We start from the raw sequence: 12,757 nt of genomic DNA, 5'->3' as shown, positions 1-12,757 counted from the left end.
GGGGTGAAGATGGAGGTAGACCGGGTGTCGGCCGTGCGTAATTGGCAAACACCAACCACTGTGAAGGAGGTGCAGCAGTTTTTGGGGTTTGCAAATTACTACAGGAGGTTTATCCGGGGTTTTGGACAGGTGGCAGCTCCCATCACGTCTCTGTTGAAGGGGGGTCCGGTGCGTCTGCAGTGGTCGGCCGAGGCGGACAGGGCGTTTGGGAGGCTGAAGGACCTGTTTACCTCGGCCCCGGTGCTGGCGCATCCGGATCCCTCTTTGCCGTTCCAAGTAGAGGTGGACGCGTCGGAGGCCGGTTTAGGAGCCGTGCTTTCACAACGATCTGGCGCGCCACCTAAACTCCGCCCCTGTGCTTTTTATTCTAAGAAGCTCAGTCCGGCGGAGCGGAACTATGACGTAGGGGACAGGGAGCTGTTAGCCGTGGTACAGGCTCTAAAGGTGTGGAGGCACTGGCTTGAGGGGGCTCAACACCCTTTCCTCATTTTGACGGACCACCGTAACCTGGAGTACATCCGGGCGGCGAGGAGGCTGAACCCTCGCCAGGCAAGATGGAGTATGTTCTTGACCAGGTTTACTTTTAAGATCACGTACATCCCTGGGTCACAGAATGGCAAGGCAGATGCGCTGTCTCGGCGGTATGACGCGGAGGAGAGGTCCGTGGAGCCCACTCCCATACTGCCTGAGTCGTGTCTGGTGGCACCGGTAGTGTGGGAGGTCGATGCCGAACTCGAGCGGGCGTTACGCACCGACCCTAGTCCACCACAGTGCCCGGAGGGTCGGAAGTACGTTCCGCTCGAGGTTCGGGATCGATTGATCTATTGGGCTCACACGTCACCCTCCTCTGGACATCCGGGTATCGGCCGGACAGTACACTGTCTTAGTGCCAAGTACTGGTGGCCCACGTTGGCAAGGGATGTGAGGGTTTATGTTTCCTCCTGCTCGGTGTGCGCCCAGTGTAAGGCGCCTAGACATCTACCTAGGGGTAAGTTGCTACCCCTGCCCGTTCCACAACGGCCATGGTCCCACCTCTCAGTGGACTTTATAACAGACCTTCCCCTCTCCCAAGGGAATACTACCATCCTGGTCGTTGTGGACCGGTTCTCTAAGGCCTGTCGTTTGCTCCCCATGCCGGGTCTTCCCTACGGCCCTGCAAACTGCCGAGGCACTGTTTACCCATGTGTTCGGCACTACGGGGTACCCGAGGACATTGTGGCTGATCGGGGTCCCCAATTCACCTCCAGAGTCTGGAGAGCGTTTATGGAGCGGTTGGGGGTCTCGGTGAGCCTCACCTCGGGTTACCACCCGGAGAGCAATGGGCAGGTGGAACGCGTAAACCAGGATGTGGGTAGGTTTCTCAGAACATACTGCCAGGACCGGCCGGAGGAGTGGTCAAGGTACGTTCCCTGGGCCGAGATGGCCCAGAATTCCCTACGCCATTCCTCCACTAACCTAACTCCATTTCAATGTGTGTTAGGTTACCAGCCGGTTCTGGCACCCTGGCAGCAGAGCCAGATCGAGGCTCCTGCGGTGGATGAGTGGGCGCGGCGCTCGGAGGAGACTTGGAACGCTGCACACGTCCACCTGCAGCGGGCCCTCCGACGTCAGAAGGCGAGCGCTGATCTCCACCGCAGTGAGGCACCGGTGTACGCACCTGGTGATCGAGTCTGGCTCTCTACCAGAAACCTGCCCCTCCGCCTGCCCTGTCGGAAACTGGGTCGGCGGTTTGTAGGGCCATTTAAAGTCCTGAGAAGGTTGAACGAGGTATGTTATAGATTACAGCTACCTGTGGAGTATAAGTGTATTAACCCCTCGTTCCATGTGTCCCTTCTCAGGCCGGTGGTAGCGGGCCCACTCCAAGAAGATGAGATCTTGGAGACTCCTCCGCCCCCGTTGGACATTGAGGGGGCACCGGCGTACTCCGTGAGATCCATCTTGGATTCGAGACGTCGGATGGGGGGTCTCCAGTATCTAGTGGAGTGGGAGGGGTACGGTCCGGAGGAGCGGTGCTGGGTGCCGAGGAGAGACGTGTTGGACCCGTCGCTCCTGACGGAGTTCCATCGGAGGCATCCGACGCGCCCTGCGCCGCGTCCCCTGGTCGTCCCCGAGGCCGGAGTCGGCGCACGTCTGGAGCCGCGCGTCAAGGGGGGGGTACTGTCACGGTTTCGGCCGAGGCTGCCTCTCTCCCTTGTTTGGGCAGGCTTCGGCGTTCGTCGTCTCCGGAATTCTAGCTGCCACCGATAGATGTTTCATGTTCGTTTGCTTTTGTCTGTTTGTTTCCACACCTGTTTCTGTTTTGACGTAATTAGTGTCCTATTGGTTTCTCGTTGTGTTTGTCTAGTGTTGTATATGATTGTTTCCGTCAGTGTTGTGTCTTGCTCGGTTGAGCGTATTTCTCCACTGTGCTGGAGCTTATTTGCACTTGTGTGTGCACCGTTTCATTTTGTCGCACCTGTTAGTGCGCATTTACCTTTCGCCTTCGTGCGTGTTTTTGCTGTCGGGCTTAGTTGTCCTGTTGCCTGTGTTTGGGCCAGTAATACAGCTTTTGGAACATTCAGTCTGCGTCCTGCGTTTGATTCCTACACTACACCTACAACACGCCCTGACAATTCACATGCTTTGAAACACTGATCAGCTAATGGCAAACAAGATGTATCAACCATAAACGGAAAGTACAGCTATCATGCTCGTAAACAAATTATAGTGTTCAAAAAACATATAAATAGCTTGTTTTTTATAAAATACTGTATGTTTTGTTGTTGCATTTAATTGCTGAAAAATGCTGTCATCAAGGTAATTTCCTTAGACTTCAGCATGTGGGAGAAGTCGAAGCACAGGAATGATAAACCAGTTTCCCGCTAGTAATTACGAGTTGGAGGGGAGTTCAAGTGGATTTTTCAGAGTTGTATATGCTCGTATTTACAAATTTACGACATGTCATGAACACAGCATTATAGTTTACTCCATTTGCTACTTGAGTATGCTTCCCATACAACAAACCCTTTAGCAGTGAAATTGCTCAACCACTTGGCATTCATGGTCAATGCAACAGATGCAACAAGATGTTAGTGAAAATGATGCTGCTTTCCACTTTGCTTCTTAATCTAAATATCTATATTATTCTATTAGTTTGTGTGTCTTACAATCTGCAGAAAGCTAATTAGTTAGTATTTTCTTAGCAAGTTGTGCCCAAAACATGTGTGTTAACGCTAATAATCGCTAGTTAGCTGGCTAACTGGCTAAATGAACTGAGCCAGAGCAAATGTTAGCTTGTCTAGCTAATTCAGCCTGATACCAGTGGTGGTGTAGGCCTAGATCAGCATGTTGTTTGTGTAACGGTATGTTCTGAATAAGAGAGGAATAGGTAAAGCATAAATGTTACATGAATCAGAGACGGTAGAGAAAAATGTAACATCAATTGAAATATAATGAGGGTCCCCTAGAAAACACTGACCAACACTATGGTTCCTACCCTGTCACAACAACTCCTCCCAGGATTTTCCAATTCAGTTTTTTTTCTTTGTTTGAGAGCCATCTCTCCTCTCTCTTTCTCTCTCCTTGAGCTGCCACGGCGACTGGGCTCTGTCATCAACAGCAACCCATGTGTACACGTAAACACAATTATGCAGTCGAAAATAACTCAGGAAGTTCAAGTTGCCTTGACGATGCAAATAAATAAGTTTCCCAGGCTTTGATGACTGGGTGCTGCATGGGGCGTGCACCTGACACATGCCAACCAAAGATCAGAGAGAGGGGGGAAAAGAGAGACGGAGAGGGGGAATTGGCAGTTAAAGGTAAGCGGGATTGGCAGCTACTTGACAGGGCATGTGACAAAGTGACAAATACGTAAGAGTGTGAGCAGATGTGTGTAACTTAATTTGAAACAGAACCAAAAATGTGAAAGAGGACAGTTGTGGGCACTAGAAAGTGAGGCTGTGCCGCAGCATTGGTAGAACAATTTCCTGGTTATCAGAATCGGTCCTGACTGGGGCTAGGAGATAGAGAGGACTGAGACAGGCACTGGAATCTCCTAAAAAAAGGAATGGGGACGTCGGAAGGTGAGAGAGAGATGAAGAGAGAGAGAGAGACAGAGGAACAGAGGGAATGTGGGGGCTGGAAATAAGACAGGATGGAGAGATAGATGGACAAAGAGAGAGAGAAAGAGAGAGAGAGAGAGTGATGCACCCAAAACAGAGGGAATGTGAGGACAAACAAGAAGACAGGATGGAGGCATTAGTGGATGAAGGGATGGAAAGAGAGATTGAGAGAGGATGGAGAGATGCAGTCATAACAGAGGGAGTGGGAGGCCTGTAGGGGCGGGGTTTGCAGTTTGATCTATTTTTAATGCCTCTGACTGTGGATCAGCAAAAGGAATTCCTAATTACCATACTCATGAATATGCAATCAGGATTCTTTAATTATCTAGCCGAGCACCCATCACACCAGACGGCATAAACAAACACACACACACACACACACACACACACACACACACACACACACACACACACACACAATCATGTATAGAGACATAGACACACACATATGAACAGAAGGGCAAGAGAGGACAGGTACAGTACTTGAGACTGTGCATGTGTGTGTGTTGTGTGTGTTCAACCTGCACGTGATACTGTCTTCAGTAACATGTAGCCTAAATACATTGAGGTAGGCACACGCACAGACACACACCTGTACACACCCCCACACACAAAAACACACACACACACAAACACTCACACGCACATACCCACAGACACACACACACATACTCACTCAGGCACACATGCACAAACGAACACACGCACGAACACACGCACAAACGAACACACGCACAAACACACGCACAAACGAACACACGTATGCACACAGACAGACAGACAAATACACAAACACAGACACATACACACACAAACATCCCAAGGAGAAGATGAGCAAAAGATCAATCAACATTATAAACAGTCTAACAGTCTAGTCAGTCTAGCAGAACGCCTATTGATGATCATGTGACTTCATACAGTAGACAAACTAGAAGCATCCCCCAGACACCACTCACACTGTCTGACTTCTACTGCTACTGTCTGACTGCGGTTTGTTAGACAAGCCTTAAATATGAATTATGGAACATTCAGGTGAGCTTGATATTTTAGCAAATTTATAGCAATATTGTAGGGATGTCACAATACTAGTATCGTGATATTACGATATCGATTTTCAATGGCAAAAAGGATCTGTGACTCTGGGTGAACACATAAGACTCTGTTTCCAACATCAGGACTGTTTTCCTCAAGAGTTCAAGTCTGCTTCATGTTTTGTTTGCTTGCCATGATACTTCTGGTATCACGACAACCCTAGTAGGAAGGTAGGCAAACACAGGGCCAAAAGTAAGTAACGCAAAAGTGCAGATTTTGTGTGTAAACACTGCTCACCGTCTACACGCAAACCGGGCCAGTACACATAGTTTCATGAAATTAAAGCCATTCAGATCACAGTGGTGTCTGCAGGAAGTTTCTTCCACAGGCTCTTCCACTACTGTCTTGGCCTCCCTCTTCCTCAGCCCTTTCAGCGTTCACACTGATAGTTCAGGCTCTTTTACTCTTGTCTTGGCTTCCCGCTGCCTCCGCCGTTTCAATATTCACCCAATAGTTTCTCTACTCACTTCCCAAACCCTGCTGGGTAGCTCACACTGATCACTGTGTTACACAAATACAGAGAGTGTTTCGTGCAGAATGTGTAAAAACATTTTGGGGAAAATTGAGCTGGGGGTTTATTTTCCTCTGGTTGTACATTTAACATACTGGTAGAAATGAGGTAGAATGGATTTAAGTTTCCCATTAAAGTTCCCGGCCACTAGGAGCTTTGCCTCTGGATGAGCATTTTCCTGTTTGCTTATGGCCTTATACAGCTCATTGCGTGCGGTCTTAGTGCCAGCATCGGTTTGTGGTGGTAAATAGACAGCTACGAAAAATATAGATGAAAACTCTCTTGGTAAATAGTGTGGTCTACAGCTTATCATGAGACCTCAGGCGACCAAAACCTCGAGACTTCCTTAATATTAGATTCGTGCACCAGCTGTTGTTTACAAATATACACAGACCGCCACCCCTTGTCTTAACGGAGGCAGCTGTTTTAGCTTGCTGATGCAGCGTATATCCCGCCAGATGTATGTTATCCATGTCGTCGTTCAGCCACGACTCGGTGAAACATAAGATATTACAGTCTTTAATGTCCCATTGGTAGAATATCCGCGATCGTAGTTAGTCTATTTTGTTATCCAATGACTGTACATTGGCTAATATGACTGATGGTAGAGGCAGATTACCCACTCGCCGTCGGATCCGTACAAGGCTCCCGACCTACGTCCCCGATATCTCCGTCTCTTTCTCATGCGAATGATGGGGATTTGGGCCTTGTCGGGTGTCTGAAGAAAAACCTTTGTGTCCGACTCGTTAAAGAAAAATAATTTGTCCAATACGAGGTGAGTAATCACTGTCCTGATATCCAGAAGCTCATAAGAGACGGTGGCAGAAACATGATGTACAAAATAAGTTACAAATAAAGCGAAAACACACACACAATAGCACAATTGGTTAGGAGCCCGTAAAACGGCAGCCATCTCCTCTGGCGCCATTCTTCTTCTAGAACCCGGGACCTCTGTCTCGTAAACACACGTGACTGCCCTCCTAAAACTTTCTTAGCCAGTTGCACCACTGAAAAGCTAGCAATTCGGCGACGTGAGTGGACAAATTTAAGGCTGAGGAGAGAGGTTAAAAATCCTGATCTGTTAACACACATGGAAACAAATCTATTGTTCAACTAAGTGTGTCTTGTAACGTTGTTTGGGCTGCTTCCACCAAAATCCCTACAATGTGACTGCCCGTTCCATTACTAGTGAGCCCTCCACTAGTAGTGAGCCACAGATAAACTCTTCCTTCTAACCTAAGTCCACCTTTCTACCCACTAATACAAACTCCACACTGAATACTTTCACAAAAAACGTGTCTTATGAGTAGAAAAAGACACGCCAGTACGATGTGACCAAAAAATTATCTGAAGCGCTCAATGGGGGCTCGGTGTGTGTATGGGGAAAAGGTCTATGCAGTTGATCCTGGAACAGTGTCTTCCTGTTCCAGGATAAACTGTATAGACAAGAATTTCCGGACGGTGGCTGCGTCCACTGGCTGGAACGACCAGGCCCTGTTGACGGTTTTCCGCAGCGGGCTACAGGCGGATGTCCAGACCAAGCTGGCCTGTCGCGATGAGGACCTCACGCTGGAACAGCTCATCGCCATGGCCATCCGCCTGGATAATCTCCTGCGTGCCCGACGTCGCCCTTCCCAGGGGTTCGGGTCTCTCCCAGGAACCTCCAGCGAGACTGAGCCCATGGAGGTGGGCATGATGCAACTTCCCCCAGAGGAACGTCAACGCCGCCGTCAACAGGGTCTCTGCTCCTACTGCGGGGAGTCGGACCACCCCTGGAACACAAGTCCCAGAAGGAGAACCAGGCGAGGAAGCGACAGGCAGAGGAGCGCTCCTGCACCTTCCCAGGTAGGCGTGGATGTGCCTTGCTCCTCTCTGTCCACCCAGCCCGTCCTCCTCCCTGTCACCTTCCCGGACTATCCTGGTCCCCCACTGAGTCCTGCCCTAGTAGACTCAGGTGCTGCAGGCAATTTCCTAGACCGGTCAGTGGCCTTATCATTACGCATTCATCTAGTCTCTTTACAACCCCCTATCCCAGTCCATGCCCTAGACAACCGTCCCCTAGGAACAGGACTGTAGTGCCAGACCACGATTCCCATTTCTTTTCGAATACTTTTCGAAGACTTCTGCCACGTGGCGTATCTACGTGCCCTCTGATGTGCGGGACCGTCTCCTCGCCTGGGCACACACAGCACCAGGCCTTCATGCAATGACTGAGGGTCACGGTCAGCCTCACCTCCGGGTTCCGTCCCCAATCAAATGGGCAGGTGGAAAGGGTAAATCAGGAACTTCGTAGTTACTGTCAGGACCGGCTGGAGGAGTGGAATGCGTTTCTGCCTTGGGCAGAATACGCACAAAACTCCCTCCGTCACTCCTCCACTGACCTCACACCCTTTCAGTGTGTTCTAGGCTATCAGCCAGCCCTGGCACCCTGGCACCGTAGTCAGATCGAGGCTCCTGCGGTGGACGATTCTGGCACGCCGAGGAGGTATGGAACACAGCGCACGCCCGTTTCCAGCACGTCGTCCTCCGGCAGAAGGTGCAGGCCGATCGTCACCGCAGCGTGGCCCCAGTCTTTCACAGCCTTCGCTTTGGCTCCCCCTCCTGTCCAGCTCAGGCATTCGGCGTTGCCAGCCTTTTAGCTGCTGCCAAACCTGCTGCTGGCAAATGCCCTTCACTCATCAACAACCCCGTACTTGGCTCTTCATCATTACACACACCTGGTTCCAATCTCCACTCTATCACTGTATATATACTCCCTCTGTCATTTGTCTTTGTCGGTCTTTGTATATGTTGCTTGTTTTCCTGAGAGGAATCTCTCCTACTATTTCCTGAGTACTTTATATTTTGCACCATGGGTTTCGTCCCGCTTTAAGCGATGGTGCTTTAATAAATTCAGTAGTTCTAAACCTGTGACTGCCTCCTGCCTACTCCTCTCTACACTTGTGACACTTTTGACTGGTACTGTATATGAGCAAAAATTATTCCACTTTATTTGGAACGGCAAACCAGACAAAATTAAACGGGCCTATTTATACAATGAATATGAATTTGGAGGGGAAAAAGTATTAAATATTAAAGGATTGGACCTCTCACTAAAGGATTCAATCATATAAAAACTATACTTAAATCCAAACTCGTTCTCTAGTAGATTAGTAAGAATGGCTCACCCCGTGTTCAAGAATGGCCTTTTCCCCTTCAATTAGATTACAACCTCTCACTTTCGGTTATTTGAAAATGAAATAATCTCCAAAATATCAATATAAAACATTTAAAAAGCAATAGAAAGCTGGTTGTAATTTCAGTTTAATCCACCAGAAAATACTAAACAAATATTAGAACAAATATTATGGTTAAACGGAAATATACTAATTGATCAAAAAAATGTTATTTTGGGAAAGAAATGTTTAAAAACGGTACAATCTTTGTAAATGATATCATACATACAGTGGGGGAAAAAAGTATTTAGTCAGCCACCAATTGTGCAAGTTCTCCCACTTAAAAAGATGAGAGAGGCCTGTAAATTTAACCATAGGTACACGTCAACTATGACAGACAAAATGAGAAAAAAGAATCCAGAAAATCACATTGTAGGATTTTTTATGAATGTATTTGCAAATTATGGTGGAAAATAAGTATTTGGTCAATAACAAAAGTTTCTCAAGACTTTGTTATATACCCTTTGTTGGCAATGACACAGGTCAAACGTTTTCTGTAAGTCTTCACAAGGTTTTCACACACTGTTGCTGGTATTTTGGCCCATTCCTCCATGCAGATCTCTTCTAGAGCAGTGATGTTTTGGGGCTGTCGCTGGGCAACACAGACTTTCAACTCCCTCCAAAGATTTTCTATGGGGTTGAGATCTGGAGACTGGCTAGGCCACTCCAGGACCTTGAAATGCTTCTTACGAAGCCACTCCTTCGTTGCCCGGGCGGTGTGTTTGGGATCATTGTCATGCTGAAAGACCCAGCCACGTTTCATCTTCAATGCCTTTGCTGATGGAAGGAGGTTTTCACTCAAAATCTCACGATACATGGCCCCATTCATTCTTTCCTTTACACGGATCAGTCGTCCTGGTCCCTTTGCAGAAAAACAGCCCCAAAGCATGATGTTTCCACCCCCATGCTTCACAGTAGGTATGGTGTTCTTTGGATGCAACTCAGCATTCTTTGTCCTCCAAACACGACGAGTTGAGTTTTTACCAAAAAGTTCTATTTTGGTTTCATCTGACCATATGACATTCTCCCAATCCTCTTCTGGATCATCCAAATGCACTCTAGCAAACTTCAGACGGGCCTGGACATGTACTGGCTTAAGCAGGGGGACACGTCTTGCACTGCAGGATTTGAGTCCCTGGCGGCGTAGTGTGTTACTGATGGTAGGCTTTGTTACTTTGGTCCCAGCTCTCTGCAGGTCATTCACTAGGTACCCCCGTGTGGTTCTGGGATTTTTGCTCACCGTTCTTGTGATCATTTTGACCCCACGGGGTGAGATCTTGCGTGGAGCCCCAGATCGAGGGAGATTATTAGTGGTCTTGTATGTCTTCCATTTCCTAATAATTGCTCCCACAGTTGATTTCTTCAAACCAAGCTGCTTACCTATTGCAGATTCAGTCTTCCCAGCCTGGTGCAGGTCTACAATTTTGTTTCTGGTGTCCTTTGACAGCTCTTTGGTCTTGGCCATAGTGGAGTTTGGAGTGTGACTGTTTGAGGTTGTGGACAGGTGTCTTTTATACTGATAACAAGTTCAAACAGGTGCCATTAATACAGGTAACGAGTGGAGGACAGAGGAGCCTCTTAAAGAAGAAGTTACAGGTCTGTGAGAGCCAGAAATCTTGCTTGTTTGTAGGTGACCAAATACTTATTTTCCACCATAATTTGCAAATAAATTCATTAAAAATCCTACAATGTGATTTTCTGGAATTATTTTTCTCAATTTGTCTGTCATAGTTGACGTGTACCTATGATGAAAATTACAGGCCTCTCTCATCTTTTTAAGTGGGAGAACTTGCACAATTGGTGGCTGACTAAATACTTTTTTTCCCCACTGTAGGACTGGTGGAGTTATGTAAAAAATGTATGCAAATATCTGCTCTATCCAAAATTACAACCAACTGATTGCAGGAGGCAAGTGGTAAGGAACTTGTCTGTCGGCCCTGCATTAATGACCAAAATTGGCTATAGAAAATTTTAATAAATAAAAAGTATACCAGTTTCATTTAAAGACCAAAATATTGACAGCTGTGCTATACAGGTTGCAAAATAGTTGGTAGGAGATTTTCGATGTACCGATTCCATGGCACATGGTTTATAAACTGATATACAAAACGACGTCGGATTCAAAACGTTTTTCACCGAATTCTTGCAACCATTTGAATGTTATATATATGGGGGATACAACCATCCCAGCTCTGCAGATTTTGCTGCGAAGTGACAGATTAGATCACTTGTTTTGGTACTGTCCATATGTATCTTGTTTTTGGTCACAGGTTCAGGAATGGCTGAAAAATTGCAACATTTACTTGGAGATATCTCTGCAAATAACACTACTGGGTGCTTTGAAAAGTCACAGTCAATCGATCAATAATATAATAATACTCTGAGCAAAGGTGTTTATCTTTCATTTAAAATCTGTAGAAACTATGAAAATAGAAAGATTCAGAACTTTCGTGAAACATCACAGCACAGTAGACAAATATATGGCAGCTAGAAATCAAAACTGGATGGTCTTCAGAGATACAGTAGATGGGAGGGGTTGAGGGTAGATGAAGGCTGGGACTAAAAACAAACAAAAGATAACTAATGTAAAATATACTGTCCGTGAAATGTACGTAGTATGTATAAGCTGGAAGTGGAAGCCTAAGTATTGTTGTCGATTAGTTTACTCCAATTACGGGAAGGGTGTCAGGGTTAGCGGAAAATAATAAAGAAAAGAAAATATTTGAAATATTATATATATATTTACAGAAATATATGGGGGATTGGAATTGATGCAGACAATTATACTGATAGAAGCCACATGCTATCTGCAATATTAAAGCTGATCTACCCCCTAAAAAGAATATATGTTTGGTAACAGAATAAAGGTAAAATCTCCCTCAGTTTTATTCTGTTATCAAACTTGGTATCTGCACTGTTCTTCCTGTAAATGTGTTTTTGTAAAATTTTCTGTGGAAATTGTTAAAAGCAGTCCTTGTGCGTAAACTTTAAAATCAATAGTTTTTGTTTGATATACATTTTAAAGTGAAAAATATGAGTCTCAGTGTAATTCCGTTACCATGGAATTGCCCTACACTACTTTTGACCGGAGCCATATGGGCCCTGGTCAAAAGTAGTGCACAATAGGGGAATAGGGTACCATTTGGGACGCAGTCATAGAGAGGAAGTTGGCTGTTTTACCATCTTCCACTCCCCTCATCTTGGCCGTCCTTAATTGAAAGTCAATTCCTACCTTGCACAGAGTGTGTTAGGGGATATTGGTTTTGTCTCTTTTCTCAATCTGTCTTCATTAGCTTTAATTACCAAACAGGGGATTCAATTTAAACTCAGATGGAGAGATGAGAAAGTTTGTACAGAGAGATAAATATAGAAAGAGAGAGACACAGTGAGAGAGAGCGAGAGAGAGAGAGAGAGAGAGAGAGAGAGAGAGAGAGAGAGAGAGAGAGAGAGAGAGAGAGAGAGAGAGAGAGAGAGAGGTGGCGAGATGAGAAAGTTTGGACAGAGAGAGAAAGATAGACAGACAGAAACAGTGAGAGAGAAAAATAGAGAGGGAGAGGGAAAGGGGGGAGAGAGCGAGAGAGAGAGCTGCTCCCAATGACTTTTTCTATCTGAGACATGATTAAAGACAAGCTGAGACACATCTTAGAGAGAACAAAAACAAAACTGAGTGAGTGCACACACACACACAAACACACAATTGAGTGAGCACACAGACACACAGGGTTGGGTAGGTTACTTTCAAAATAATGCAAATTTGACCGTTCTCCTATTTGTTTAGATTGGTATTTTTACTATTACAGTAAAAGCATTCCAAATTAAACTAAAAATCCATGTGGCTG

General features: G+C 46.3%; 1 protein-coding gene across 1 annotated transcript in view; it reads right to left on the bottom strand.

The window, feature by feature from the left end:
• Nucleotides 1-12,757, bottom strand: part of brsk2a (BR serine/threonine kinase 2a) — a 616,067-nt gene that overhangs the window by 312,302 nt on the left and 291,008 nt on the right. The window lies entirely within an intron of this gene.

The sequence above is a fragment of the Coregonus clupeaformis genome, chromosome 19, assembly GCF_020615455.1.
Source record: "Coregonus clupeaformis isolate EN_2021a chromosome 19, ASM2061545v1, whole genome shotgun sequence".
NCBI lineage: Eukaryota > Metazoa > Chordata > Actinopteri > Salmoniformes > Salmonidae > Coregonus > Coregonus clupeaformis.
This window is presented reverse-complemented; position numbering and strand designations above follow the sequence as displayed.